The following is a 5749-nucleotide window of genomic DNA, read 5'->3' on the forward strand; positions in this document are numbered from 1 at the left end:
TTCTCTTCCACTTCATCAGTTCTCCTGTGGTACAAGACAGAAATCAATAGCAGCTCACCAATGTACAGCTTCCCAGTTTGGAAGTTTAACTTCTCAGCGGCCTTTATGTAGCTGTCCTGACTCAGGCCGCGGGACCCTCCACAGAGTCTATGATCAGCGAGAGCGGGTCCACGGAGGCCGGAGCCACAGCCGCCTCCAAGGGCAGTTTCTGTCCATTGGAATTTGTAGGCAAAGGCCTAGCCGGCTCTCCGGCTCTGGAATCTTATTTCATTTCTGCTGTGCACTTCGCAGGCTGGTAGGTGTGACAAATGGTCTTATCTTTGTCTAACCTCCGTTGAACCCGTGCTTGCTTCGGGGTTTAACTTTAATATACGGCTTCAGTTTAACAGCAAAGTGGTTCTCTTAAAATGTCAGGTGGTAAAATGCTGAATCATTCACCAAGGAAAGGCCGGCCCTGAGTAGAAATTAGAATCGCTGGGGCACACGAGACGTGCCACATATCTTCAGCCCAAATAGAGGGAGACGGAGCTGAAGTTCAGATCCAATTTAGAGGGCAGTTCTGAGCTCCAAAGGGACTGTTTGCTCTGAAAGACAAAAATGAATCAGATGAAAGGATGAAGCACAGGTTGAAATATCACTACTCCTGGTGGTAAGCATAGCGGTGCAGATGTGACCTTCAACATTCCACGCATGTAACTGGCTAAGCTACACCAAATGAGACAAAACTATGAAGACAACCGAGCCAACAGAGCTCCGGGGGTAAGAGGTGAGCCTGGCCAGTGTGGCTCAGTGACTGAGCCTTGTGCTATGAGCCAAAAGGTCACGGTTCAATTCCCATTCAGGGCACTTGTTCCATTGCAGGCTCGATCCCCAATAGGGAGCATGCAGGAGGCAACTGATCAACAATGTTTCTCTCTCATTGATGTTTCTAGTCTCTATCCCTTCCCCTTCCTCTCTTTGAAATAAATAAAAACATATTTTAAAAAATGATCCTGTTACAGAAAACCGAAGAAGAATAAAGCAATACTTAGAGAGAAGCAGTTACATTTATTATGTGCAGGTCCAGAGGAAAATGTCTCTCAAATTCTGGGCCCCAATATGCAGGAATTTTCCCTATTTATATGATCCTACCCTCTTAATCTCCCAAATATGGAGTGTTTCCGGCCCCTTTTGCAAGCTCTTAAAAAGCCAGTGTGTACTTGGGCCTTGAGACCTCAACCAGAGGCCTGGCCTGGCGCCAGCACTGATGACCTTGTCTGGGGAAGGTTAAATCCACAGAAGCCAAATAGCAGGGTTAAAATTTTCAAACAGCAGTTTTCATACAAGATGGATGCTTCAATTCAATTCTGCCCATGTGCCTATAAGGCTCTTTCATTTTTGCTTTATAATTATATTATCTTTATATTTATACATGAATTAAACTCCCCAGTAATGATTATTTTAGGCACAATCATTGATGAGTCCTTAAATCAGTAGGGAAACAGCATATTTATGAAGTATCTCCTTATAAAATACTTATTTATTACAAACGTGAAAGTAGTAACTTTATGGTGGAGAAGCCTGGCAGTCCCACCCCTTAAACAAGGGATCATGGTTAACGTCACTGTTAAGACAGAGACAGATTGCATGCCACCCAGCATGAGGCTCTGATAAGGCCACAGTATCACTTCTGCTGTAGGCTTGCCAAAAAATGTATAACCTGACCCTAGCTGGTTTGTTCAGTGGTTAGACCATCAGCGTGCAGACTGAAGGATGTCAGAATTTATTCCAGTTAAGGGGATGTATCTTGGTTGCAAACTCAATCCCTGGCCCCTGTCAGGGCGTGTTGGGGCGGTGGGGGGAGGGGGGGGCCTGTGGGGGGGACAACTAATCTATGTGTCTTTCTTATATCAACGTTTCTCTTTCTCTGTCTCTCCCAATTTGGAAGTTTAAAGGCAGCTTAAAAGTTAAACTTCCAAACTGGGAAGCTGTCTCTGTCTCTCCCCCTCCTTTCTAGTCTCTCTAAAAATCAGTGGGAGAAAAATATCCTCCAGTGAGGGGAAAAAAAAAGCACAGCCTGTCTTAAAATCAGAAGGAAACATCACATCTAGAAGATAAACTAGGAAGGACTTTCCAAAAGTGGAAAGGTCATGAAGGGCCAGTTAAAACTGAGTTGTTCCAAATGAAAAGAGCCCAAGCAGACAGGACAATCAAAGGCAACTCATTAAGCCTACACATTAGACAATAGCATTGTCTCCATGCTAATTTCCTGGTTGAGGTCAAGTTACTCTAGGTTATATGAGATGTTACCATTTGGGGGAATCTGGTGAGGGGTGTATGAGAAGTCTTTGTACTATCATTGTACGACTTTTCTTAAATCTAAAATTAATTCAAAATGAAAACTAAAAATAAATAAAACTTTAAGTAAATTAAAGGATCTCGACTTGGCAATTATAAGGATGAAAGAAGGGGACCCCTTGTTCTACAAAGTGCCAGGCTCAGAGGAAAAGAATGTTGGTAACTGTTGAAAACGTAACAGTGCTATCAAGAACATATGAAGCGAGCTATATAAATAATGAGGCAGGACCAACGCCAGATAACTCAGAGTCTGCGGGGGCAGGATAAAGGTATCAGCGTTTTAAAACTCCCCATGTGGGCATGAGAGGATGGATGTCAAGAGGAAGAAACCCGGAATGAGGTCCCAGTTCTGACAGTACTTCCTGACCGTGTAACCTTGGGCATGTGACCTCATGTCTCTGAACGCCAGAGTCCTCAACTGTAGAGCAGTGGCAATAACAACACCCAGTCCATGGGCTGTTTGGAAGGGCCTGTGACTCAGGACCCATGATGCCCTCACAAACGGTCAAGTGCTATGATGAGGAACCTACTCATTCTGCTTTTCATGTCACATTTTCTCCACAGACCAAAACCAAAGGGAGTGAGGCCTCATTTCTCTTGGTTTTGTCACTTCATATTACCCTGATTCATCCTCACAAAGTCTCTAGAAGGCACAGAAAGAGAAAACTGTCCACTGGGTTTGCCTCACTTAGTGTTACTGAGTCCCTCACTACCCCAGTATATGACTGAATAAAGGAAGAGGAGAAAAAGCTTACACGCTGACACCCAGTGAGCACTTTCCAGCTCCAAGGTCTTGTCCAGGATGCACACAGAATTGCTCATCGTGTGTGCTGCGGTCAAGAGCGCTGCTCAACTTGCAGTCTCTTCCTGGATCCCAGATCAGAATGACTCAACTACAAAACTTCCTACAAGTTCTGTTAGAAAGAAAAAGGATGTGGAGGAGATCTGTGTTCGAGTGTAAGACCTCAGGTGGGTGAGGATCAGGACCAAAATGTTATGCTTAGCCCCAGCTCTGCCTCGGGCTTACCTATACTATTAGAGGAGTTAACACTCTAAGTCCCTACCTCTCCTCCCGATGTCACACTACAAATCTCTCTTAACCGTTGAAATATTATTGGAAAGTTATGAATAATCCATTCAATGTCATGAAATAAATATGCCTTATATTTAGAGATATTTTATTATATTTAAAGCACTTGATAGGTGGTAAACAAAGTGCTATTATCCCCACTTAATTCATTTAAAAACTGAGATTTGGGTGCATTGATAAAATTGCCCAAAGTCTTGAAGTTTTATGTAAAAGGGCCATGTCAAGAATAAAACCCAGCCCAGCCGGCATGGCTCAGTGGTTGGATATGGACCTATGAACCTGGCAGTCATGATTCAATTCCTGGTCGGAACATATGCTCGGGTTGCAGGTTAGATCCCCAGAGTGGGGTGTGCAGGAGGCAGCTGCTCAGTGATTCTCTCTCGTCATTGATGTTTCTGTCTCTCTCTCTCCCTCTCCCTTAGTCTCTGAAATAAATAAAAAATATATTTTTTAAAAAGAAGGTTAAAATCCAGGACTTCAGACTCCTAGGCCAATCTCTTCCACTGAATGTTTCCATGAGAAACATGTTTTCATTTCTACCCTCAAAATAAGAAAAGCAATGGTGGCAAGTGTGCCATATCCAGTTGTGACTGGGCCTGCTTTAGAATCAAAGAGAGATTTAGTTTCCAAATAAAGCCACTGCTAAAAAGAAGGTTTGCAAAATGTGGATTTCATATTAAAGAGTCTTTCTGATTCAAGGAAAGTGGGCCCAACACCAAGGAAAATGTAATGGGAAACAGCTGGAGATGCAGGTGTGCAGACTTATAAATTACTCAGCAACTCCTCACAAGAGCCCCCCAAGACCCACAGCTCAATGGGAAGACTGGTGCTCCATTCCACCAGGTCACTCATAAGCCAAGAGAACGATCTTGGCAGGTACTCCAGCTCCTCCCGTGACATGACCTAATGGGCTTTGTCCCAAAGGCTGGGAATGGTAAACACATTTAGGGATTCTGCCCAGGTCACAGTGAGCCTCTTTCTCTGAGAACTGCCTTCCATTCCTTAGATGGAACCAGCAGTCATACTGCTATCTTCACATACCTATATACACCCAGGCAAGGAGAGGCAGCCATCCATCTGAGCTGGCTTTCTCAAATGAAGAAGAAGAGAGCTTGGGAGCTATGAGGCATCCATCTTACCCCATGCACATGGAGAAGCAGACAAAGTCCCATGTATGTCCTGACCAGGCCTTTGTTTACAATGAATGCTTCTTTCAGAGGGGAGCAGAGGACAAGAGTAAATGAAGGGTCTGGGCTCCTAACAGCTTCAGAGCTCCTAGTCCTGGAAACCATGAAGCAGGAAGTGGAAAAGAACTGGCAATGGCCCAGCACATTTTGGAAGATGCTTTTCCCACAGCTGATGCTTCATAGGCAGGCCAGAGGCAGTTGGTGCAAGAGAGTCAGATTTCACCTACTCCGTCAGTTCTGTATGACAGAGAATAGGTAGGAGATCCCACATCCATTCAGTAGGGCTCACAAGATGAATCCTATCAATTCTGGAAACTGCTGAAGATCTGTGCACCTCAACTGGCCCTCCAGCTACAGACCTAAAGAATAGGACAGTGAGCAGAACCAATAACAACCATACTTCCTCTCCATTAGCACACACCAAGTCTCCATAGAGCTCTACTTGCTTAAAGGTAATTAAAATGAGGGGGTGCAGGAACGCTATGGGATCTACAGAAAAACAATGTTACACACAGGAAAGAGAACATCACCCAGAAGACTAAAATAAAGAACACACCTCTGAAGAAGATTTGCTATAGAAACCAGAAGAAAATTGTAGGAAATTGACATCTATAATATTTTTTAAAAAAAAAACCATGATGTGGCCCTATAAAGTTGAAACTTAAAACTATATGGAAAACAAGCTGAGATAAACTGATACCAGGATAAGCTTCAAAGACTGTCACCTGGGATGACATTATAATTTCCAACAAAAATGTAATAGGAGAGAGTTTCTTTGTTTATGCTAAGCCTCATTGTGATTCTTTTAAAATAACAGTGATATAGACCTTTCAGGACATAGATACAGAAGTTAGTTTAAGAAGTGGAGTTTTTAAAAATAGTTTATTTGAAACATTAAACAATAGTCAGTTATTATCCACCCAGGTGTCAACCCCTTGTTCTTTATCAAATATCTGAGCAAAAGAACACGACATGGGGAACACTCAATGGGGAAAGATGGTATTCTGAAACTTTATTTTTTTTTTTAGCAGAAATGATGGGAACGTTAAAATGCAATAATAACTTTATTATCTCATTTGAGATAATTTCATTGATCAAGTTAAGTTTCATTGTCCAAGTTAGTCTCTTTTTTTGC

This window comes from Pipistrellus kuhlii, unplaced genomic scaffold (assembly GCF_014108245.1).
Source record: "Pipistrellus kuhlii isolate mPipKuh1 unplaced genomic scaffold, mPipKuh1.p scaffold_m20_p_9, whole genome shotgun sequence".
Taxonomy (NCBI): domain Eukaryota; kingdom Metazoa; phylum Chordata; class Mammalia; order Chiroptera; family Vespertilionidae; genus Pipistrellus; species Pipistrellus kuhlii.